Source organism: Rhamphochromis sp. 'chilingali' (genome assembly GCF_963969265.1).
Source record: "Rhamphochromis sp. 'chilingali' genome assembly, chromosome: 22".
NCBI lineage: Eukaryota > Metazoa > Chordata > Actinopteri > Cichliformes > Cichlidae > Rhamphochromis > Rhamphochromis sp. 'chilingali'.
In genome coordinates, this window is record NC_137950.1 from 27,525,014 (window position 1) to 27,551,710 (window position 26,697).

General features: G+C 43.0%; 1 protein-coding gene across 1 annotated transcript in view; it reads left to right on the forward strand.

Moving 5' to 3' along the window:
* The first annotated feature begins 2,210 nt into the window (after positions 1-2,210).
* srcin1b (SRC kinase signaling inhibitor 1b) overlaps positions 2,211-26,697 on the forward strand; it is a 129,610-nt gene continuing 105,123 nt past the window's right edge. The window contains exon 1 of the mRNA XM_080871999.1: positions 2,211-2,300. The gene's annotated coding sequence lies outside the window, so the exon portion shown is untranslated. The remainder of the gene's footprint in view (positions 2,301-26,697) is intronic.

A 26,697-nucleotide genomic window follows, 5' to 3' on the forward strand; every position in this document is an offset into this window, starting at 1 on the left:
AGTTCCAGCTCCATTTTCCGTTTGTATTTACTTTCATGTTCAATAAACCACCTTTACACCTTCACGACTGCCTGCACTTGGATCCTCCTTCATTTCCTCCACACGGCTCACCTCACTCGCCGTGACACCATCAGTCATCCTCAGTCTGGAGCTCCATGCAAGATCTCGCCTTATAGGGTGAGAAAGATCATGGAAAAAAAAATGGTGGATCAGCCCATAAGTACACGGGAGGAGCTTGATTAATGGAGGCTGGAGACAGCTGTGACCACAGTCACTAAGAACAGCATTGGTAATGAATGGAAATCTTGCAGCACCTGCAACATCCACACGCTCAAGAAGGCACCTTTAACCTCCTAGGACCTGGCGTCCACATATGTGGACATCACATTTTGGGACGTCTGGACCAAAATACTTTACATTACGAGGACATTATACTGCCACTGTTCTATCAAAATTTGAAACAAATGTCCTCATATGTGGATCTCATTTTTCTCAAAAAACAAAAATTACATTCTTTAGGTCCCAAGCAACCCAAATAGCAAAGAAAATTAAAAATGCATGCCATGAAAGAGTTCGGGTCTTAGGAGGTTAAATGATCCAGAGAAGGCTCGGGAGAAAGTGCTGTGGCCAGATGAAACCAAAATCGAACTCTCTGGCATCATCTTGAGCCGGAAGAGAAATATGTACGATCCAAAGAACACCATCAGCACAGTCACTTGATCTCCATGTTTTTAATTTAGCTGCTGTTGACTTCAGTTCTTGTTTTGATCTACTATGATCATAAGCTCATGTAACTTCCTTCTCCAGCTACAATTAAGGCGGTGGTCTGACAGACCGTCAGAACCTCTAACTTGAGGGTGTTACAGAAATGAGTAACGGGCCCTTGGCTGATAGGCCACTCCTCTGCTAAGTTGACTGACATAAAGACTTCTTTTCAATGGGTTAACTATCGAACGTTATGGTTTTCTAGGTGGTGCAGTTCACCAAGAACTTCAAGCTTCAGTTCTTTCTGAGTGAAATTCTAATATTTTATTAGTAGCTATTACTTTGCGATAAATCTGTGCAATGCACCAATAACATTTACAGGATGAAGCTGTTGGACCAAGCTAAATGCTGTTAGCTTGTTAGCCAAATAAGACTAAACTTCTAGCTCAAAATATTCAACATGACTGTGGTAAAAATGTGAATGTTTAATCTTCAAAATGTGCAAAACCAATTCAAAATAGGACTGCACACTAACAAACTGATGGTAGATGGCATAATTTCCTCAGATAAATATGAAGCGGGGAAACGGGCTATCCGATTAGCATGAACTGAACTTTCAAAATGAGAATGAAGGGAAGCTGCCTTTGCTTCCAGCAAACCTTTCTACATTTGGTTGAGTTGACCCTTTTAACTTTAGAAAACTGAACTCTGACAACATGAAAAAGTTGGAAAGTTTAACCTCAAGACATCATTACCCAACGCTGTAGCCAGTACCCTCTCTAACACGTAGCATGGAGCCTGTCTTGATACGTTGCCAGACTTTTCCAGATGGGATAAAAGACGGTCTGAGTCACTCACAACATTTGCATAGTGTATCTCAACGTGCTGCCAGAAACGGGTACACAAAACTTCAAATGCAGTTGATGCCGCTTCACAAACAAGCCGCGACTCAAATCAGCCGAAATGACATCCGAAGGTATTACTGCGTCCTAAGTGCTCGTAAAAACAATAAACACGCATGTCTAAATAGCACAGCTGGAGAGACGGTCTAATCACTCGGAGTCACTGCGACACAAACGAGCGCGGTGGCGTCGTTAAAAACCCTAGCAAGTGGGGAGATAGAGTTGTAGCAGTCATTAAGGGCAGCACTGCTCTCTGCAATTCTGGCTTATCTACTGCAAGGTGGAGGCACGGGGAGGGTATTTCTGCTCGGGGCTCATGTGCAAAGCTGAGATACAGAACAAGAGGGAAGTGGAGGGAGAGAGAGGGAGAGCTAGAGCTGGTTCATTTGCAGCTCGTCCCTGTAGACTGTGGAAAGGATTATACTCACAGAGAGAGAGAGAGAGGGAGAGATGCACAGGCTCTGTCTTAGCACACACTGAGTACCCAGCCTCCAATCTTCTACACTGCACTGTGCACTCTCCCCGTCTCCTCAACAGCACTCACTTCTCTCTCTTTGCTCCATCACACACACACACACACACACACACACATATATACACACACACAGCACACACACGTGCAGACACAAACCCACCAGTGCCATGTAGCCTCGGCCAGAGGGGGACACCAACCTGCACAGGACCACGAGCCAGGTACGCTGCCTTCATTCATTCAATTTTTTTCGGCTCAAACTGCCACATTATGCACCAGCTGATTTATTTTTTTTTTTTTTTTGGGAGGGTGGGGGGTGTTGTCGCTTTTAGTGATCCAGCCACTCACTCTCTGCAGAACACTCTGCATGCACCAAGATTATCTGGCTTCTTTGCATAGCCCCCAAGAGAAGCAAAAAGAAGAGATATCAGAGCTGGAAAGAGAGGGAGCAGCCAGAGGGGAGGAAACGGGGGAGACCAAAGTGAGCAGTGCATGTGCAGGGACCAGCTAACCTGGCTTGACCTTCACGTGGACGGCAGCCCACTCACTCACTTTGAGCACCTGTTCAGCAGTGCGTGGGACACTGCCCACTAAGACTTCACATGTAAAAACCAGCTCTTAAAAGGCACATTTAGCCCCCCCTTCTCTCCTCCCCAACACTTTGTCTTCTCAAGAGGGCCGAGTTAATAATCATTCGTTCTGAGCGTGCTCAGGGGACTCCCTGCGGTTGCTTGAAATGCAAATGGACAAGCGAACTGATTATTCATTCTTGTGAAATTAATTTGTATTTGTCACAGAGGCAGCGTGCTGGAGGGGTGGGTGGGCGGAAGGGTGGGCGGTTGACACATGCTTTCATTCCAATCTGAGGATTCATCTGAGAGATTTCCTTTTTCGCTTTTGCCTCTGTGAGGTGTGTCGAGTTTGCGCACAAACCCTCACGAGAGCAACACCTCTGACTCCCAGTTTGACTTCAGCTTTTTGAAGTGGATGTAGCACTCTGTTTGTATTTTTCTTTTCTGGTGACTCAGAGCGCGGGGCTTCAGAATTCACTTTGATGCTGGTTTCGAGATCAGCCTCGTACATCTCGAGACTGCAGGGGCCTTTTTCTTGTTGGAATATTTTGGAATGGAGTTGCGCTGGCCTGGAGAGGAAAAGGCAAAGCGAATGAAGTTTTAATCTGAGTCATTGCTGACGCTTTCCTTCTGATTTCTTTGATCTGTAGCACTTAGCAGAGAGTCAGGGCTGTCTGACAAATAGCTGCAAGATCAGAAACAAATCCTCGTGTTCGGATGGAGCTTTTCAAACAGCTGCAATTCTTCTTTGTGTTCGGGGGTTATGAAACACTTGGTATTAAAATTAAATGTGTGCAGTTTAAAAAGAATTTTAACATTTTTGACTTTCCTCATTCGCTGCATGCGCTGATTCTGACTCCGATGCTTCTGATGGTTTACTGTAAACTGGCCCGTGGTGTTCTCAGTCTTACAGATTCTCACAGACTCACGCACAAACGCAGGATGACCTCACACTCTGTCAGAGGTGTTAAATTTATTTATTTTTTCTCTCTGCAACAACAGGGAAAAACCTCCCTTTATTGCCACGTACAGTAGCGTCAGATTGTTCTTTTTTTGGTTTTAAACACAGGAGGCTGTGAAAAGATTCACTAACAAAACCATAAGTGCATAACAAAGTTTGAGTGGGAATTACCAAACATATGTACAGTGAGGCTGTGGGGACTTAAAGCACAAACAAGGGCCCACACTCCCACCACACACGCCGGAGCTGCACAGCTGCCATTTAACAAACAATTAGTAATGCAGTCTGAAGTGAAGACAGCAACATGTTTGAGGAAAGTATGGACTTACCACACCGTTGACTGTTTCCCATACGTACGCTCAACTTGAGCAGCTGCCAGGTGTATTTGGCAACTGTCTTTAGCATTATATTCTATCGATCAGAGACAGAGACGCCGCCCGCAATCAGTTTGCTAAACTTAACCTCTCTCTGAATCTACTGGAGAGATCCTCAATATTGTCCAGCTGATTGTGCTGTTGGATCAGAAATGAAAATGATATAAGGCTTTTAAAAGGTGCTGTAGTTGCATAAATGGGCATTGCCCATTGCCAGGTGGTTGCTAGGCAACTTGGTGACATTATAATATGTTATGTATAATTCAGGTTTCTGGACATAAAGAAAAAATCTTCGCTATGGAATTAAAAGGACAGGTTGCTTTCATAAGGTGTTGTAGGTGCATGCGGCAAAAAAAAAAAAACAGGTCATATATATTGCTAGGTGGTTGCTAAGCAACCTGAGGGTGTTGTCATATAGTGTAAGTTTTGGAGATGTACATTAGAAGTGAAATAAAAATGATATATTTTTAAGATATTATACGTTAATTCTTTCTAAATATGGGTCATTTGACTCTGTTGATTTGTGTGTCACGGAGGAGCAGGGAGGACTCGGCGCAGACTGAAATCTCAGAAAAACAGGTTTATTTACACACTCCAGGTGCACTATATACAGGTGAAGGAGAAGGGGGCCAGGGTTCCCAGGGGTGCAGAGCGGGGTCGGGAAAAGCGTCCAGAGTCTCCAAACCAAGCACGAGAAATCTGCATACAGAGAACAAGAGTTAGCACGGAACTTTCACGGACAGAGCTCAAAACTGGCTGAGGCTAAAGTAGCACTGACGAGCGTTACTCAATAGTCCAGCGGCGAGGTGCTCTCAGTCACTGCCTTAAGTAGCGGGAGCAAACAAGGTGAGGAGCCACAGGTGATTGCCTACAGGTGGTGGAGGCCGGGAGCTCACAATGAGCTCCGCCCAGGCAGCGAGCAGAGAGAGAGGAGAGAGAGAAAAGACAAAACATAACATGTAGCCACACAGGGCCAGCCGAGCAGGCACGGGGACCATGACATTGTGGTTGCTAGGCAACATCGCAATGTCATAATATCTGATATAGATAAGAACCTTAATGAGTCTAAAATGTGTCTGTTTGCCATTTTGGGTTGTTCAGCCTTTGATATTGTAGGAGTTGGTGTAGAAAGAAAAGCAAGTAGACAGACAGAGACTTCCTGTATTGTACACTAAGATATGTCACAAAGTATAGAAAATATTTGTGCAAATTCAGACTTTCATGATTATTTTAAGCCCGTGTGCCTATATAAATCTGTCACCTGGGAAACACTGGACTAACATACCTACATATATTGTGGTCTCTTCAGCAATCACTGGAAATTGTTGAAACTTTTAAATTACACACCAGCAAATCTGTTTTTCATGTATTCTGCAGTGACCTCGGTTCACAGCTGCAACAACTAGACTGCTTTTAAACAAAGGCAATCATTCCAAAAAGGAAAAGAAATGCAGGAACTTTGATTTACTGCTGGTTGATCTGATGATCTTGTGTCATGGACGCTTGATCTACTGCATATCTGGAAAACTTGTACAGGCAGAAGCCACAGCTCTCCTGAACCTTGAATCACAATCTACAGAAAATTCTTCAGCAGCAAAGGTAGTTGTAGAAGTACAACTTCTACAGGAAGAGGATTTTAAAATGACCTAATACACTTTGACTGGTATTTGACTCTATAGATGCAGGTTTTGTGACTTTGCCAGCTCAAGCCCAAACTACACTGTTGCTGAAATATTCATCGGCGGGGGCGTTTCCAGAGGGGATGCATTGGAGTAGAGTCATGTTAATCTTAAATTGCCTAATGTCATTGATTGAAAACATGGAAAAGAAAAGTGGTGGAAATGTAACTTAATGCTTTAATTGAAGTACTTTACCACAGAACACTTTCAATGTCCATTTGTCTGTTTTCTCAACTACTTCTTCATCCTATACTGCTGACTTCTACTTGTACTCGATCCATGTTCAATCCATCCACCCATCCATCATTTTTCTGTTTATCTGGTTGTGGTGGTAGAAGGCACCGTGCTCCAGTTCCTCCTGGAGGATCCTGAGGTGTTCATAGGTAGATTTCTGGGTCTATCCCTGAGTTTCCACCTAGGTGTGCATGTTTGAAAAACCTCCTGAGAGCTACTGTTAGATTTGTATTGTTGATTGTCATTTATGCTTAGAAATATTTACTTCTATATGCTTAGAGTTTTGTAATTAGTTGTAGATTGGTAGAGGTTTTGATCCTTGATAGTCTGCAAACTTTGTGTGTATTAGACAGCACTTTGGGAGCATGAGAGGTCATACCGTGTCTTATTGTTTTATGGTAGGATTAACGTAGTTGCATCTGTTCTAGTCTAAGTGCTCTTTGTTTAGATGAACTGCAGGACTTCCTCACCGTGTTATCTAGGATGAACCATCTAGGGTGAGGGGGAGGCTACCCTCTTCCTGACCAAGGATGTTTGACCCTTTGATCAGCAGTCCCCACACACACACACACACACACACACACACACACACACACACACACACACACACACACACACACACACACACACACAGGCAAGGTACTCTTTGTGTGTATGTAGACGTCATATGTTAATGAACTTATGCATATTCATGTAACCTCAATAAAAGGGCAGTGGTACGAGAGAACGGACGAGAGCAACTGGGGTCAAGCGAAGGAACGGTGCCTGTCCGGTTCTCTCCCGTGCACGAGAAACATGAAGAAGCTTGCCTACTTGTGTCTTGCTTTGCAGTGTAATTATATTGTCTTCAACGTTCCAGCGGATGGGTTCAAGCTACAAACCTATCAGCTACATCTAGGAGACATACTGGTCGAGATGCCAACCTTTTGACACAAAGGTGCAGAAACCCCTCCAGATATCTGAGTTCCTCACCCTTCCTTGCAGGAAGCTCTTGTCTGTGGCTGGATCTGCAGTCTTATTCTTTCAATAACTACCCACATCCAATCATTAAACTTGGAGTATTGTGCTACTGTGAATGCCAATCCACCTTCCTCACTCGTAAACGCGACCCTCAGATATTTGAATACCCTAGCTTGAGGCAAATACTCTCCCCCAACCCAGAAGAAGCAATACTAGTTATTAAAATTATATTTATTTACTTTTATTTAATTATTTACTTCCTACTTTGCACATTTTAAAATAAATCCACTGAAATATGATCCTTTATTGTTAGTCATCTAAAAGCAACATTAAAGTTATAAACACATGAATGAAATAATCGTTATGATCACGTATGTAATAAAAAGTGCTGTTGCTTTAAGAATATGTCTTTTACTTTACGTGAAATTTTTAAATACTTCTTGTGCACTTTATAAAATAGTTACTAACACAAAGTGATCTTTAAACTCTCTGGGCAGTGCAGCTTTTCCTATAATACATCTGTATGAGGCCACGAGCTGCACATAAAACCCAAAATCATACCTAATGTTTTCTACACCAGCTGTCTGCACTGTATCTGTTTTGATCAAATATTCCCATTTCCATCGGGCTCCTCCTCATTGAGTTACTCGCTTAAAAAGTCCCGGAAACGCCTCTGCAGTAGTGCACCAACTGTGCTTTGTTCCTCAGCTGAAAATAATCGCAGAAAACCAAAAACTGCCTGAGTGAAGTTTGATTAAAAACTTCAGTCATGAGGAAGGCTTTATCTTATGGTGAAAAGTCACTGTGCTAACTCTGCTGATGCAGACACTACACAGTTCAAGATGATTCCCGCGCTGATTTACACAATCACCTGTGAGTGCCTCGCTTCCAGACAGCTATATAATTGGTGCCTAAGCACCGAGCACCAATCAAGCCTTTAGCCATGCAGCTGGTGTGCAGAAGTAGCTGCTGCTTGTGGACATGCTCAGTTGCCAGTCGGGTTTCAGTCATTAGCTCTACCTCATCGAATATGTAAGAAGGAAAGTCAGAGGTGACACCAACAGTGCTCCAGGAACATGACCCACCGAGCCACCGGGGCACGGCCTCCTGTTAGACAGACCATCAGGGTGTTGTTGCCCCTATATCCGCAGGGAGGCTGACCTGGAGCAGACACTATGATCGGCCCTGGCTCCGAGCCCACTGAGCTGTCAGCCTCGCACGCCGAGGGCTAAGTGGAGACGGGGGACATGAACAGCATGGAGGAGATCAGGGATAACGAGCAGAGACGGAGGTAGACTGCAGTCTGTCTGAGACTGCCTGCGTTAGTTAAGCTGAAAGAGAGCTGCAAGGCCACTGAACTGAATCATTGTGGGGGTTTGAGATGGTAAAGTGAGACCAGTTTGGGTTTTTCAGTTTTTTTTTTTTTTTTTTGCCATAGTGTGATTGTCCTATTGTCCCCGTGTGTCCAGTGAGCTATGCTGTCGTCGACAGGATGTGTAGATGGGGTTAATGTGCACTGTGGAAGCAATATCCACGCTCTATAATGCATAATGTGTAGCCTGAACACAAAAAACACAAGTGAGCTACGACTACTGCTGCTGCTGCGGCTGCTGTGGGAATTCTTTTCCCATACAATAAAGAAAGTAACCAGCAGGAGAGTCTTGCTCACAGACAACAATGAATCATGTAGCCACCATAATTAGTGGCTATAAGTGGGTGGATGTCAGCAGAATAGCTCAAACAGCATTAAGTCATAACATTTGCCTGGCTCTTGACTTTCTTCCTCGAGGGTTACAGTTTGACTAACGCCTTCTGTTTTTATATATTCATGAAACGTCTCATCTGTCTCTCCTGCACTCTTCATTGTACCCTCCCCATGCACAGCAGAGTCCTACAGTGACAAACACACGTACACACCCTGTGGAACAACAAGTAAAATCCTGTTAGAAAGAATGGAGCTGAATGTTTTTGCTGTCAGGTGATGATGAAGAGGTGCACTCTGCATTCTCAAAGCGTAACAACTACAGGGTTTGTCCTCCTGTCTGACTCAAAAAATGGTCATAACCAACAAAAATAACCTCATAAAACTTAAAACTAGCAGCTGAGGCCAAAAACGTTCAGGAATATGTTTAGGGAGGCGACAGATCGGTGATGAGCGGTGGTGGGTGTATTTCCACTCGCTTCTATATGGTCCGAAGCTTTTTTGAAACTAGAGATGATGCCCCCTGCTGGCCATTAAAGAAAAACATCGCTACTTCCATCCCTTTTACACTGCTACACAGGTTTAAAATAACTACTTTGGGTTTCGTTTTGGTATACAGATGGAAGACATTCTGTCTCATCAGGTAAAAACAAGTGTCAGGATGAGTTGGTGGATGTTTTTTCACGTGGTTATTTCTGGATTTGGCTAATATTTGTATACGTCTGACTGGCATTTACTTCATTATCACCGACTGTGAGCTTTGAAATTCAAAAATATGCATATGTTGACTGGCAGGCAGGCAGATGCAGACATTACTGCACACAGACTGATTTCTTTGAAATGGCCTCCTCAGCTTAGTGGATTTCCCTCCTGCTTCACTTTTCCTCAGAGCACATCAGTCTTGCTAATTGCCTGGCTCGCTCCACTTTCTCCACACCCGTTGACTTATGGCCATTGATGTAACATGTTGCCAGTTAGGAAGCTGCTCATGTGCAGACCATGCTTGTGCACCATCTGCAGGCAGAGTATATTTTTAGACGCTATACCAGGAGAGGATCGTTTTCAGTAAAGTACTTTTTATAAAGAGCACCATCTGGTTATGAACTACAAATTAAAACAAACCTTCTAATCACTCATAGACAGGGCTCTGTATTTTTTGACAGTGTAGGGAAGGAGAGGTTTGGCAGGGAAACTGTTCTCATGATATGTGGTGTGTGTCTCAACCGCTACAGCAAAAAGATGTCCCGTATTTCACATTTTGACAAATCAAACTGGATGTTTCAGTGTTCTAGTTGAGACATTTTAAAGTGTTTCCCAACACGGTCACCTGCATGAGGAAAACACTCAGGACTCTTACTTCTGTCTAAATCTAAGGAGAACATTACGCACAATAATAAGCCAACAGGAGCTGGGTCAAACCAGCTTGGGGTCCAGTGTTGGGGAATAGAACCACTGTCGGTGGGACATGGACAGGATAATTGTACACTCACCAGCCTTTTTATTAGGTACATCCGTCCAACAATACTCCCAAACAGCTCGGTGTTGATGCGTTAATCTAAATCAGATCCACAGACTGTATATAAAAGATGCGCATAGCTATCACGCTGTTACCTATTAACAATCAAAATTTTGTCTTGAAGCCTCACGTGTAACATTTTTGACTGTTTGTGTTTTTTATGGCACAATAAGTTGCCATGTTTGGACAAAAAGGTGGAGTGCTAATTTATCAGCTAATGCTAGCAGTCTCGGTTCACGCAGAAGCCCATATGTGATCTTTTAATATAATTATGGGCACAGAGAGACATATTTTAGGTTAGTTTTATTACAAATGAGATGCAGTTGGCTCTTAGCTGTTATAGTTTTTACTTTTATTTAGCTTTGATTTTAATCTAGCCCAAAGACCAGTGAGCTCACGCTTTGACATTTGACGTCTGTCCTTCAACAATTCATAAAAATCCTCCTCTATCAGTGAAGTCGTTTAGTGAAACTCATGCACAGTGATCACCTAATGGGTCTTCATCGAAGTCAAAGTCGATAGCTTGTGAAATGTGTTGGATCTGTTGAGTCAGATGAGCTTCTACGTCAGTTCAGTTTAATTTTGTTTGGTTTCCACGGTGGATTTGCTTCTTTCAGTTTGTTTTTCGTATGGGTGGCATTTCTCAGGGGGAAGATTTAAACAGCAACTTTGATTTTTATTTAACTAAAGTGTTTCTTTCACTCATAGTTTGAACTTTAGCAACCTCAGCTATCGAATCACCCGTCACAGAAAGTGGCCACGCCCCTCAAATAAAGTCATGATAGAAGTTAAGCGGCAGACTTTAGTCTCTGTGCATTTGTCATGAAGGGTGAAATTAGCCATAAAGATCAAAACCATTAACTTGGAAGTGGAAGTGGATTGACTCGCTTTAGGAGCCAGCTTGAAGTGGGCAGTCAGATCCATTAATCATCTAATAATTTCCTTTGAAGGCTAAACTGCTGCTAAAATCGTTACCCCTAAAAGCCTCAACCAAAGTGTTCAAACCCTCTGAACTGAATTTTATTCTGAAGGATTTTGACTGTTTGAACTCTCAGCACCTCAGATGCACGTCTAACTTTGTTAACAAGACTTATTTTATTTTAATTGACTTTTATGTTTCGCAGGGTTGTAAAATATGCATACAGTGTCTTTCTGCTCTTATCTTTAGTCTACAAAGGATAGACTGGAGGCCTTTCTCTTTAAGTAAGAAAGTCTTAGTAGATTTTCTCCATAAAAAAGCTTTTGTTCTGATGAAGAATTTGAGCATTTTTAAGCAGAAGTTGTCATTTATACAATACAAACTGATGCCAGTATAGTTTCTAATTGTGAGTCATCCTAATTTAGCACACTCCTTGGTTAAAGCTGCTTGTGTCTGAAAAGAGCCTGCGGGTTATTTTCTCTGCTCTCCACCTAAACGCTAAAAAGAATCATCTTTTATTTGGTCTTTGTTGCGGGAGTCGTCTGGCTCTGTCACTGATATTTATACACAGGGATGCTGATGTTCTGTCCCAGTGTTTATTTTATAAATGAATCATGCCCGTCAGATTTCAAAGACTCGAGGGTTGCCCTAGTTGCAGATGTTTTGAGTTGCATGCATTAATTCTGAAGAGTTTCCTTTTTAAATGAGATTTCCTCACACTGAAAAGAGTGACAGTCAGATAAAACGAGTGTGAACACAAAAAAAGTACTGCCATTATAGGAGGATTTAACCATTTGCGTGCCTCGTGTTTGTTGGTATTTATGTTCAGTGCTTTTGCTCTCCTCTGTTTTCCCTGCTCTGTGACACAGCACAAAGCCGAGCCAGCAAGCCAGCACTCATCCAGCTGGCTGCCTCCCAGAGCCCAGTGTGAGTCTGATTAGTGGCCACTAATAGATCTCGATCCCTGACTCATCTGTCCCACTGTTCGCTCAATGATACCAATTACTCACCTTCAGGATGTGTCCTGGGCTCAGACAAGCCAAAAATATCACTTTCTAATTACCAGGACTTCCTCTTGGGGTCGGAATTGATGTCAGGCGTGGGACCGTGGTTTGGTCTGTGAAGTGGGAAAGGTGTAAAGCTGAGTGTTGCTGTAGGTGCAGTAATTTGGTGGTGAAACCAAAGAGGGATGTGTATTAGCTGTCTGGTCTTTGGGGGCAGAATTCAATCGTCTGTCTGTGATAGAAGGTAGCCGCTTGATAACCTCACTCACATACCTACACTCGCTCTTTCATCTGACATCCTCATCATGCGCTCGCTCGTCCTGCTTTAATGGCAGCAGGGATGGACCCCATCCTGACTGTTGGTGTATTGATGTACTGAGTGACTCCAGAATTGGATACTTTGACCAGGATGAGCTGACATGAGTGTAAAGTTTGGGGAACGAGTAGCAGCCTCACTGAACATACACGGTTAGAGGATCAGAGAGATGACTGAGCCTCAGCTGTCCCCGCCCCTCTTCCACAGACTGTCCTGAATTATCATTCTCTTTGAAGATGGATCATCAAATTTAAGATCTAACCCCCAGTCATGCTCAGAAATCTGCCGATTGGTTTGTTCTCGGCGAAGCAGCTGACCCAGCTGGCTCTGATTTTCAGAGACGACACCCGGAAAGAAAGCGCCGACGTATGTGCGAGGCTAATGTTGATGCAGTGATAAATGTCAATGTTTACTGACCGTGTAACGATGTCAGCTGTGGATAAATGTCACGCTGAAACACCGCGCCTGATTGTTTGTGATATAGATGTACCTTTATCAAAGCCCTCGTTCCTTATTTTCATCAGAAGCAGAATCAGAAATACTTTATTAATCCCGAAGGAAATTATATCAATCCCAGCGTCCCGCCGGCTGTGACCACACAGCCAGGAGACTGATGGGCACGGCGTGTCTTTGGTGGAAAGGCAAAGAGGCCGACGGTGTTCTGGAAGTCGATAAAAGCAAGTTTATGACACCCTGCCATGTTGAAAAGGACACATAAGAGACTTGCAGTGTAACTAGGCTCTCAGCTTTCTGTGAACGGCTACAAAGCACATTATTTGTCTGTGCTTTTACAGTGACACAGAAATCTTTTGTGATGTGAGACAGCCTTTCAGCAATGTTCAGAAGCAAGCGATCCGATGCTTCCAACTGCTATCATCGTGTTTCCCTGCACTCTGACTACTTGGGCTGTCCGTCTGGTTTATTTGGTGATTATTAGAGTAAATCAGACAAAGATGTGATTGATTTTACAGTCTTAGTTATTCAGTCACTGCTAACCAGCTCCAGCAATTTCCCCTGTATTTTTTTTTTTATCACCAGGTAGGTCGGTTTGGGCTCACTAAGGCTGCAAGCCCAAATCATGGTTCAGTAAGTTCCTGCAGAGGATGAGGAACTTACTGGAAGGCAACTGTGGTGTATATGTTATCTGTCAGGGTTCAGATATGTGACAGGCACGATTTGGACCCGAATGCAGGACTCAGGAGACTCCAAAAAGCAGCTTTAATGCTGAACTCTTCCAAAAATACAATAACATAAAATAGCTGAGCAAGAACAAACGATCCAAAAATAAGGAATCTCCAGAGAAACATGGAACAAGGAAATACACAACCACAAGGGATGATGCAACAAAGGGCAATGAAAGACACAGACAATAAATAGAAAACAGGTGAAAACACAGCAGAAGTCATTGAAATAATGAGTTGAAATGGGGAAGTTAACCTAAAAATGAGGCGCAGCGAACAATAAGTCACAAAATAAACCAGGAAACAACAAACTGAGGAATCACAAAAAGAGATGAAGACACACAAGGATACAGAGAAGGTTGGATTACCTAATAATCCGAATATAAGCAGGAATCAACCTCAACAGAGACCAGCCAAGGTAACAAGAACTAAAGAGAAAACACACCTTCAAGAGCTGCAGAAACGTGACAGTGTTATTTCGTAATTTAAAAAAGTACAGTCTAATTCTATGGGAGACACTTTATGGTCGTTTCTCATAAATACAGCATCTCCGAGGATCGGCTGGATGAGCTTCAAAATTGACACCGCTGTTGCTGATGTTCTGACAAGGATCTTTTTGAAGACCCATTGGGCCCAATTTGTCTATCACAGCGCTGTGATCACAACCCTCAGGGTGTACCTTGTCAGCTGTGATAGTCTCCCCAACCTCACAACCCCCCTCGGGACCTTGAATTGGATAAGTGGTTAAGAAAATGGATGGATGGATTTTTCTGTGAGAATGTGTATTAATTACAGAAGTTTGAAAGTACAGCTTGTAACTGCATTTTCTGAAACACTAGCCATGCAGGCAAATTAGATGGTTGTTTGTAGTGAATTTCGTGCAGCTCGCACACTTTATTCATTGTGTGGCAGCTTTTAGTTGCTTTTCAGTAGCTGGGCCCACGTCCTCATTTTAGGTTTGACAGCGTTTTAGTAGGTAAAAGTGAACGTTTTGACATAAATGGGGAAGGCCTCGAAGGGGACTGGCGATGGCTCCTGGGCCTGGCAGATCCCCATGCACTAAATAGAAATGAAGAAGCTAAAGAATTGAAAACAAGGAGGGACAGTGGGGCACGTGAACGAGAATGAGCAGCTTGCAGAACTGGGGGAACCTATATAGATGACAGCCGGAAGGAGCGTGTTTGGAGGCGTGGTCCTGCTCCTGAAATTCTGATACATAATCTCCAATTATTCAAGTTAGTCTGCTGTAGTTGACCTTAAAACGCTGAAATGTACATTCACATTTTAGTTATGTTTTAGAAGGTATTATGGGGCGATAACAATGTTTGAAATGTGGAGCTCTTTCAGCTCTTCATTACCATCTCTGAACATCTGGCTAGTATGGGACAGATGTCACACACAGACATACGGTAACACAACAAAATGAAAAATCATGCTGGAACACTAAAATTAGGCTCTGATATCCATCTGCACGATCACTTATCAGTACACATTAGTTAATTGTGACTATTTCTCAAACTGCTGTTGGATAATGACATCACTGGTGAACGATCAATAGCAGCCAACAAAGTGAATATTGGCTAATACTTGATGTTTGCACTGATTTGAGTAGAAATACTGTAACTTTGCTGTACTCACAGCCTGTCAGGGTTTTAATTACAGGGAAGAAAATGTGCACTTATATTCTGAGCATACGGCTTTTTCTTTTCACCTTTTCTATCTTTCATTTACAGTTAATCTCCATATTATCAAATACAAGTTGCATGTTGCTGCAACGGAGGTTTGCCTGGTGCCTCAGCGGTCATGTCAGCGGGGGGATCCGGGGGTTTCTCTGTGAATTTCACATTCCCGTGGCAGCTTGCTTGGTATTTGCTCAGAAGTTTAGGGTTTTTTTCACTGTAAAAAGAAGTTTTCTTCCCATGCACAGTGGACGCTAATGCTTTTGTCACTTTTTACGGAATCAAACTCAAAGTAACGTCAGTACTTCCACGCTTTAAACGCTGCACGGTTGTACTCTCCACGGACTCTGCATATTATCCATTGTTGATCTGCACACGCCGCACACACTTACATCATTGCCATGAGACACTCTCACAAACAAAATCAGTTTAATAATGCAGTAACACAGCGTGCTTATGGGAAAGTAACAGTAATCTAATTACTTTTTTGCAATAGTAATCCCTTACTTTATTTATTTATTTTATTTATTTATTTATTTCATTTAGAAAGAGGATCAATACATATTAATGAGCATTTTAACAAATGTAAATATGCCAGATTACAGCCTTGGGCTCATTTCCATCTGCAGACCCTCTGGCAGGTTGGTGTTAAACACAAGTTAGTAAAAACATACAGAGACACTATTTACAGGTCATGTGACAAGGACAAAAACAGTGACCACATTATACTAGAACAAACAATGACAAGAAGAGTGGACACAGAGGACAGTATAGATAACAACAACAGAAACACTTCAATTTTATTGCACATGCCCTGACTGTCCCGATGTTGCACTGACCCATTACACTAATAGTTGTTTCCCTTTTTGTAATACACTAACTCTTTTTCACGTCCAATATAAAGAATGATTATTAAACATGATCACATGTTTGTGTGTCTCTCAGCCGCCCTTTTAAGTGACTCTCAAAGATGAGGAGACTTGTACTTCCCTCACTGACAGTGGAAGACTGTTCCAGAAGCTCACTCCCTGATATGACAGAGCATCTGTGAAAAGGTGCCAGTTCACAATCACCTCTAACAGTGGATCGAGTCAGTCGAGACCCGGCAACACTGCTAAACTTTTGTTTAATAAAATCACTCATTGGTGGAGGCGCCAGACCATGTATAACTTTGTATATTAGACAGGAAGATTTAAATCATTTGAAATGAGTAAAATTTAGAAACTTGTATTTATCTAAAATTTGACAATACGAAAAAGGTTTACTTTACTCGCTACTTGAAAAAAGTAATCGGATTACGCCCATCTCTGAGAGTAAGTGACTGCAACTGGTTGCAGGTCTAGTTCCCAGTAATGAAGCAACCATTATTACTCATGTATGATGCATGCAGGTTCTTCAACCGTGGTCAAGTTGAGTATTTTTGGTGCACCCGTTTGAAATTTGTATTTCATGGCGTTTTGAAGCAGGAGATGTTGTGAATAGAAATGGGAGTGGTAAAGGAGGCGTGGGAGGTGGACAGAGGAGACAGAAGACAAAAGGCCAAACAGATGAACTTGCTTTCTCAGCAGAGGAGAGGACACGGAGTTACCAGAGTGCAGCAGTGTTTATCTTAAGGATGTACTGCTAGACTGCTATCCACACACAGGCAGTGCTGGGCTGTGGAGAAAAACCTGTTTATCAACTCTGAACCTTTTAAAACATCTCTATCGATGTGCTGTCATCATTTAAAGGTAATACGCAACAACAAAGCTCAAAGAATCAATGCAATCTGCTTTTATTGGCTAAGCAGACAGACACTGCAGGTTTGCTTTTTTAGCAGCAGCTGCTGATTTCTACAGCTACACAATTACATAATGTGTTACAGCTGCATCATTGTCCTGCAAATCCCCTGTGTGTTTGAATTCAAATCCACCGTGGGAAATGTCAACCTCTGCCTCGACAGATAAAACTACAATTCTGTAAGTCGACGGTGTCTGAGTGTAAACACATTACACGGCTACTGCTGGGAAAAAAAATACCCTAAAAAGGGGCAAATATTTCAGTTTCATTTAGCAAAAATCTTACTGGCTCTTACATAATTTAATGTCATCATCATCATTAGGAATTATTGACATAAACTGTGGGAAGCTCTAAAACATATATTAAAAAATCTAAAGCTATATTGTCTCAGAGGGGTTCCCTCTGTACTTCCACTTTAAAATGTATGACTTTGAATCAAGCATTAAATAGCCTTAGTGTGGGATTAAAAGTGTCTTAAAAAGGCCAAGTTATATTAATAAATATTTATTAGATATAATTGATTATCTTTCCCAAGCTGCTTGCTTTAAATGCCAGAGGAGCTGATGCAAGAGAAATTTCTCCAAAGGGTTAAAACTTCATATTATATGCATGAAAGTGTCGGACTTCTAAAACTGACTTGACAAAGTCATTTCTAGGGAGAGAAAAAAGCAGAGTAGATGCTTGTTTACTTGTTCAGGACGACACTGGTAACATTTCCTTCTTAGCCAACATAAACATGAAGCAGGACTCGTCTTTGTGTGAATGACTTTTATTTTTAGTAGTTTTATGAGAGATAAAGATGATGTGCAGGTGAATCCATTTTAGCGCTTCTGTTGTGTTTTCACTGTATTCACTTCCAAACTTTACTTCTTCAAATGTCCAGCTTTGAAATTAAATAATAACACTAAAAAACAGTCCCATCAACCCAGCAACCCACTGCACTCATTGTGTCACACTGTCTCTAATATTATAGGAAAGTAAATAAACCACAATGTGAGCAACTGATCTGTACAAATAGTAGAACTAACCATGGCAGAACATGGATACCACATGACCTTTACCCCAGAAAAAATGTTTAGTGTGAACGCAAAACCTCACACTTGCCTGTAGTGGCAGGCAGGAAACTAAGTGTTTCCCAACCTTTTCGAGCCACAGCACCATTTCACATTAGAAAAATCACACGGCACACCACTGGACAAAAATGTGGCAAAAAGCATATTGATCGTTTTTTCTCCGTGCACCAGGAGCAGAATTGGCTCAGTTTGTCCCCAGTATACCGCTTTTGGCCACTACTCTTGCTAGGGCCTTCATCTGGGTAGGAATTTCCTCCAAGATCCAGGTCAGATTGACTACTTTTTCTTTTCAAATATTTGTCTTGTTATTATGCACTGCCTTGTTTCACTCCCAGCATGCAATTTCGTGTTCGTCTTCTTCTGTTTTAGTGGCGGTTGGCAACCCATTTAATTGGAGCAAGCGGTTGTTCTGCCCGTTACTCACGCCGGTCGCTTAGAATACTAATCAGGTGAAATCAGATAATCTTCCACGGCACACCTATGTGCTGCGGCACATTGGTTGGGAAACACTGCTATTGTCAGCAACTGCAGACTAAAGCACTGCAAACGCTGGTTTGTATTTATTTAACATTGCATGGTTTATCCACCAGAGGGCACTCTGCAGATTGCCTATGGCAATACATGCATTCGGAAAATCACACACAAAACAACCATCTGACCCACGCATAGATGAGCAGAGCATAAACTAGTACGCAAATAACTACACACAACAAATATTAAGGAAATACATTTGTGCGTTATGTAAATATTTGTCAGAATCTGTTCTGCTACTTTCTTCACCTCACCTATTCACAAGCGTTCACCACACCCGATGGGGAAACTAGGAAAATATTTAGAAAACTGATGTTAGTTTGCTAGAAATCCAGGTGCTAGATGGGGTAGCAGCTCAGCTTATGGCAGATCAGCTGATACTGTTCTTCACGTCCTGCTCGCAAATCTCCCTTAAATTATGCTATTTAATCTGCTTTAGGCTCCAAGCCACTTTGCAACCCACCTCCACAGTAGTCACTTCGTTTCCATGAAATTTCTGCTCCCTATTCTGTCAGCTGATTTCCATTCTGTGGCGTTACTGCTGTTCTCCTCACCTCTCTACTCTGCCACATGTGCAGCTGGGAGGGTAGGGATGTGTTGGGAATGAATATTTAAAGTAAAAATACTGCTTGATATTCCCTCCCAAGATTGCTCATCCCACTCCTCTCTCAAATGACTGTGCATAATTTTGTTTGACATGCTAGCTTCTTACCTGAAAGTTACAATGTGAATATTTTATTTATTCTCAGAAAACATAGAAAAAGTGACTAGAAATGTAAAACTATTGCTCACAGAGATTTTCAACATCAGCTAGAAGTTAAAGTTACTGTGGTACAAATGATAAAGCTGTAATAAAAAGCCAGTTGACAGTGTAGGCTATATTAGATCTGAAACTATCAGCCAATTAATCAGAAGACCTACATGTAGCTATGATAGTAAATGGAAAGATTTAACTATAAAGGCAGGTTATCAACGAGATCACTGCACTCACTGTCCACTTGTTGTATTTTTTGCAATATCATCCTGATGCAAAGCCAGTCACGTTAACTGATCCCTTTTTCTAGACATACAAGCAACAATTTCTTGTGTTTTGGCGTTTTCTCCATATTCAACCTGCAGTCTCGCCTCTCTTATCTTCTCTATCTGTGCTCATCAGAGAATCAGTCAAAGCTGATGTTGCCTGAGGCTTCACAGAGCAGTCCTGTTCAGGGTTAGGTGTCCTTCAGGTCTATTTAGTCTGCAAACTGACAAAGGGTTTTGCAGCTCAGCTGTATGAAGCTGGACTCAGTGGTGGTGTGGCTGTAATATGGGTGGCTGTAATAGTAGGAAAAATTTTAACTGCTATTTTGAGACACGGCCTAACTTTTTTTTTTTTTTTTTTTAGTAAATAAATTATAAAACACTCTGAGGAGTGAACTGGAGTGAACTGGAAGCTGAAGCTGAAAGTACCAGGGACTGGTAGATCTTGAAATTGTTAACTCAGGGTCCCTGTGCTGCATGGTACATGCTCTGCTCTGCCACAGTAGGAGTACTACTGCTTTTCCTGATAATAATTGCTGTAATTGCACATCTGAGAATAGTAACACTGTTAAATGTAGGCGGACATCTTACCTAAAGGGACGACACAGGCTGTTCTTGATACGGGTGATTCTAAGGTTAGACGTATGAGGCAATCACCTCGTCTTTTTAAGCTCCACGCAGCCACATGCTGCTTCCCTGTGATCCTGAATGCAGCACCTCGCTGCTGGCAACAGTTTGGAGAAATTTTGTATTCAGCGAAGGCAGAGCTTGTTCCATTTATAGCCTGCTTGGAGTTTGCGTTCTGATCTTGTTTGGGTTTTATTTTAATTTTCGAGTGCCCCGGAGAACTGGATATTATAATTTGTGGATGGAGGAGCACCGTTTCGTTCTTTTTTTCTTCTTCCTCGCACTCATTCCTGCCACAGTGCCTTCCTCTGTAATTAATGGTCTCTGATGAGTAGTGAATTTGTGATGGGGAAGTAGAGAAAAAGACAGAGTGCACTCGGTTCCAGCCACTGGCATCCTTCCAATAGCTCATACTTGGAGTCTGATTGAGATTATGTAAAAATGATGAATGAATAAATGAGTGAGTCACTGGGAGGAGGGCAGAGAAATGAGGGAGAATTGATTAAAGTGGGAGAGAACGAAGGAAGTCTTAATAAACTGTTATTCACTGTTCATGATGGAAATATTTAAGTGATATTAAAAAGCAAACCGAGTACTGAATATTTCAGTGGGGGGTCATGTTTGGCCTGACATGCTGTAATGTGGTTTAGAGATTATTTCGTTTTGGAGCGTTAAAATGGGAAAAAAGAACGTTCCCGACCTATACTGTGGTTTTGGGGTAAATTCTTTGATGCTAATTTAATAAAGTACTCCTCTGTTACAAGTGGCAAACCTACATTGCTGCAGGTGACTCTTAACATTCTCTGACTCTAAAAAGAAGTACCTTACACACCAATAAAAAGGAGAAGTATTTGTCAGACAAACACCTGGCTGCTTATCCTCTTGATTTAGCTGAAAGTCAGTGGTGGTGATAAGCTGCTACACCTCTGCACTGAAACGTGGAGGTTGAATTACTTTGGGCATCTTGCTAGGATGCCTCTTAGGTAATGTTCGGGCATGTCGAGCTGAGACGAGACCCTGGAGACGTGCTGGAGGGATGATGCCTCTGGTATGGTTATGCCTCAGTGCCCCACCTAGAAGAGCCAGAGGAGAGAGAGATCTGGGCATCTCTGCTTAGACTACTTCCTCCACAATAGCAGCAGAGATTGATGGATGGATGGATGGATGGATGGGTGGATGCATGGATGGATGGGTGGATGCATGGATGGATGCATGCATGCATGGATGGATGGATCTATAGATGGATGCATGGAAGAATGGATGGATGCATGGTTGGATACATGGATGGATGCATGGTTGGATACATGGATGGATGGATGCATGGTTGGATACATGGATGCATGGTTGGATACATGGATAGATGGATGGATTGATACATGGATGCATGGTTGGATACATGGATGGATGGATGGATTGATCCATGGATGCATGGTTGGATACATGGATGGATGGCTGGATTGATAGATGGATGCATGGAAGGATGCATGGATGATGGATGCATGGTTGGATACATGGATGCATGGTTGGATACATGGATGGATACATGAATGGATGGATGGATGGATGCATGGTTGGATACATGGATGGATACATGGATGGATGGCTGGATTGATAGATGGATGCATGGAAGGATGCATGGATGATGGATGCATGGTTGGATACATGGATGCATGGTTGGATACATGGATGCATGGATGGATACATGGATGGATACATGAATGGATGGATGGATGCATGGTTGGATACATGGATGGATACATGGATGGATGGATGGATTGATAGATGGATGCATGGTTGGAGGTGAATTTTTCTTTGCAGTCTTGCAGCAGATTCGCCGTATAAGATAAGATAAGATAGAACTTTATTAATCCCTCGGGTGGGTTCCTCTGGGAAATTCGACTTCCAAAAAAAGCACAGCAACAACCGAAGTTACAGTTACAGAATTGTTATATATACACACACACACACACACACACACACACACACACACACACACACACACACACACACACACACACACACACACACACACACACACACACACACACACACACATATAAATACAGAGACAATATAAATAAAATATACAAAGGGGATAAATAGAATAAATAGGAATAAAAAATAAAAATACAAGTGAATTGCACATTTCAAGTATTGAGTCTATTGCACTGTTGACTATTTACAAAAAGTATTGCACAAAAGGTATTGCACAGTGAGGTGCAGAGGCACTACAGCTTAGTTGTTCCCCCCTCCTTTGTCCTCCTGTTTCCCCTCCCTCTCCCCTCCAGAGAGGAGTTAAACAGTCTGATGGCGTGTGGGACAAAGGAGTTTTTAAGTCTGTTAGTTCTTGTCTTGGGGAGAAGCAACCTGTCACTGAACAGACTCTTCTGGTTGTTTATGGCCGTGTGCAGAGGATGCCCAGCATTGTTCATAATGTCCAGCAGTTTCTTTAATGTCCTTTTCTCTGCCACTGTCACCAGAGTGTCCAGCTTCATGCCGACCACAGAGCTAGCCTTCCTGATCAGTTTCTCCAGCCTGGATGAGTCCCTCTTTGCTGTGCTGCTCCCCCAGCACACCACAGCATAGAAAAGTACTCCAGCAACCACCGACTGGTAAAACATCCTCAGGAGCTTCCTGCAGATGTTAAAAGACCTCAGCCTCCTGAGGAAGTACAGTCGGCTTTGGGCTTTTTTATACAGGTGCTCTGTGTTGCATGACCAGTCCAGTTTATTGTCCACCCACAGCCTGAGGTACTTGTACTTGTTGACCACCTCCACCTCTATCTGAACCGGCAGTGGACCTTCTCTGGACCTCCCGAAGTCCACAACCAGTTCCTTAGTCTTTGAGGTGTTGAGTTGCAGGTGGTTTGTGTGACTCCATGCGACAAAGTTCCTCACCAGACTTCTGTACTCCTCTTCCTGATCATCCCAGATACACCCCATGATGGCTGTGTCGTCTGCAAACTTCTGAATGTGGCATAATTCAGAGTTGTAGCAGAAGTCAGAGGTGTACAGGGTGAAGAGAAGAGGGGACAGCACAGTTCCCTGTGGTGCTCCTGTGCTGCTGACCACAGTGTCAGACGTGATGTCCTTCAGCCTGACGTACTGTGGTCTGTCGGTGAGGTAGTCGGAGATCCAAGCCACCAGGCAGGGGTCCACCTCCATCCTGTTCAGTTTTTCCTGAAGCATACAGGGCCGGATGGTATTAAAGGCACTGGAAAAGTCAAGAAACAGGATCCTGACCGTGCCTTTTCCCCCATCCAGGTGTGAGTGGGCTCTGTGTAGGAGGTACAGGATGGCATCCTCCACTCCGACACCTGCCTTGTATGCAAACTGTAGTGGGTCCTGGGCATGTTGTACCTGTGGTCGGAGGAGGTTGAGGAAGAGCCGCTCTAGAGTCTTCATAAGATGTGACGTCAGTGCCACCGGTCGGAAGTCATTCAGCTCATTGGGCCGGTTCTTTTTGGGGACCGGGACGATGCAGGATGTCTTCCAGAGGGCGGGCACTCTCCCCAGTCGCAGACTGAGGTTGAAGACTCGTTGTAGCGGCTCCCCAAGTTCAGCAGCACACGCCTTAAGCATCCTAGGACACACCTTGTCTGGGCCTGCTGCCTTTCTGGGGCGAAGCTTCCTCAGTTGCCTCCTGACCTGATCCACTGTGACACTGGGAGATGTTTGGGAGGAGGGGAGGGGGGGAGATGTCTTGCTGCTGAGAGAGGGATTGGAGGAGGGGGGTGTCATGGTGTCAGGAAGGGGGGGAAGCGAGGGAGTCAGGAGAGTGGGGAGAGGACTCTGTAGTGAAGGTGAGGGTGAGGGTGGGGGGGTTGTGGGCTGGTCAAACCTGTTGAAGAAGTTGTTGAGTTCGTTTGCCTTCTCCACAGTCCCCCCCACTGTGCTTTTCTTGGTGTTGTGGCCTGTGATGGTTTTCACACCATTCCAGACCTCCCTCATATTGTTCCTCTCCAACTTCTGCTCCACCTTCCTCCTGTAGCTGTATACTGCGTTACTAGACTACGACTGCTGATTCATTGTTAATGCGAGGGCTGTTACACACAGCAGTGTCATCACCCTGTACTGCTGTAACAAACTCCGGCTTCTAAATCCAACATTCAGGGAGCAAAAATAATCTGAAGTAAATCTGAGTGAAGCACAGACGAGTATGAATGATTAGACCTCCGCCCAATGAAACCATAAAGCTAACAAATGGCCTCTGTCAGACTCTTTGGCCAGCAGTGGCCAAGGCTGTGCTGCTGACACACACTTTTACACACTTAGAGGCTAGTAATGAGAAATGTTTGGACGCAGCCTTGAGCAGGTTTTGGAATGTGTTCCCGACAGCTGAAATATGGCATCAGTGGCCCAATCACAATCATTCTCTGGCTTTTTAGTCTCCCCTCAACTCTAATGAACACAGAAGAATGAATCATGCAGGGAGGTCAGCATGGCAACTTTGTATAAGCATGTGTGGGAGGAACAAACATCTTGTTCTGTGAGTTTGCATTATTAGCATCCAGTAGAGAATGAAACAGACAATTTAATAGTTTAAGGGGACAGAGGGATTTATGATCTTGATATGGAAGGCCAGAATATTCGAGTCCAAGTTTAGGCTTGGTTTTGATAAATGGAGGTAATTCCTTGGAATTATCCTCAGTGGGCTTGTACACGGGTTTGCATCCATGCAAGCAAGGCAGAAATATGACAGTGACATCAGTGTCAACTTTAAAGATTCAGCAATGTGAGTAAAATAAAACAATTCAAGGGCAATTCATCAGATGGACTGGCAGCACCGATAACAGCTGAAGAGCCGTAATAACAAAGGTGGTGCCAGTAGCAAGCTGGGAGGAGGTGGCAGCCCATTAACCATCACCAGGAGCAATAATAGCATGGTGGAGTTAAGGAGAAAAAACACCATGCAGGGCTGTAGCTGCTTTACACACGGATGAGTAATGCCATGATTTAAGTAACACGAGCTGCTCTGGGTTTTATGTGAACATTTGCCTACTTGAATTTACTAAACAAATGAGATACTAGAGGGAGGACTGGAATAAATTCACCTGAAATCAGTATGCAGTAAAACTGAGGCTCAAACGGAAAATGTCAGCATGTTCAGAGATGCTTTTTTAAAAGGAGATCTGATGAGCAAAGGTCAGCCATTAAAATCTGTCATCGGTAGGAGGTGGCAAAGTTTTGCCAGGGCTTCAAAACCAGTCGAAGGAGCCCAGAGGGGCCGTCAGTTCATTCAGTTATGTAAGAATTATGTAATCCAGCACTCATTACAGATAAAACAAGACACGGTGCTCAATTAGTATATCACCGGTGAATAAATTCAGTTAATATATGCAGGTGCATGTCCAAAGAGGGCCTCTCTTTCAATGTCAGGTTTATCCTCTGTTTTATTTATTTCTAATCAAATTATCTGATTTCCTGTGGGATCCCCTGACTCAGTCCCCACCGCATCACCCAAATGGAAACTTTGGAAATGCCTCTGAAATATAGACTCACCCAACACTTTTTAGGTACATCTTGAGACCCCCTGGTGTCTCTGGAGCTGCCTTTGTTCTCTGTGGCACAGATTCAACAAGGTGCTGGAGAATTTCCATGTTCACATGAAAACATTGCACAGTTGTTGCAGATTAATCAGCTGTACACCTGTGATGTGAAACTCTCATTCCTCTGCATGCCAACGGTGCTCTGTTCGATTGAGGTCTGGGGACTGTGGAGGCCATTTCAATAAAATGAACTCATGCATCTAACTAAATGCATCAAATTCCTGCCATGTGACTGGCTCATGACATACTTGCATTAGCGAGCAGTTGAACAGGTGTACCTAATGAAATGGCTCATTCATGTATGTAGATGATAGCATTAAAACCATTGCATTTTCTTCAGAGAAACACAAAAGGAAACATTTTCCACAACTGGCTGTGAATTTGGAGAATTTTGGCCTCCTTGACCTGTTCTGGAGGCGCTCCTGAAGGCACTTCCTGCCATCAGGGAGGGCTGTTACCATGGGGTGATGTTTGGCAGCCGCAATTAGGGATGGGTATTGATAAGATTTTAACGATTCCGATTCCATTTTCGATTCTGTTTAACGATTCGATTCCTTATCGATTCTTTTTTTTTTTAAAAAGGAGAACACTAAAGTCGATTAGCTTAGAACTGTGTTTTATATCTTCTCTTTGAACAAGATAGAAATTTAGGAGTAACATGGCCTTACAAACCCAACAGTGAGATCTTAAGAGATTCACAGCCTACGGCTCTTCAATGGGGTGTCACAGGGTCCCCAGGAAAAAAATGTATATGTAAAATAATAAAATAAATATTCTCCTGTAGCAATAACAAAGTTTAACATAAATTATTCTGTAGCAATTACACAAGAATATCCAGTAATGTCCCTGCCTACAATTAAACACATTCACTTACCAAAGTGAAATTGGGGGCATCTGCTGTGGCAAATGGGTCCAAGCCTTTGACCACAAACTTAGACACTGC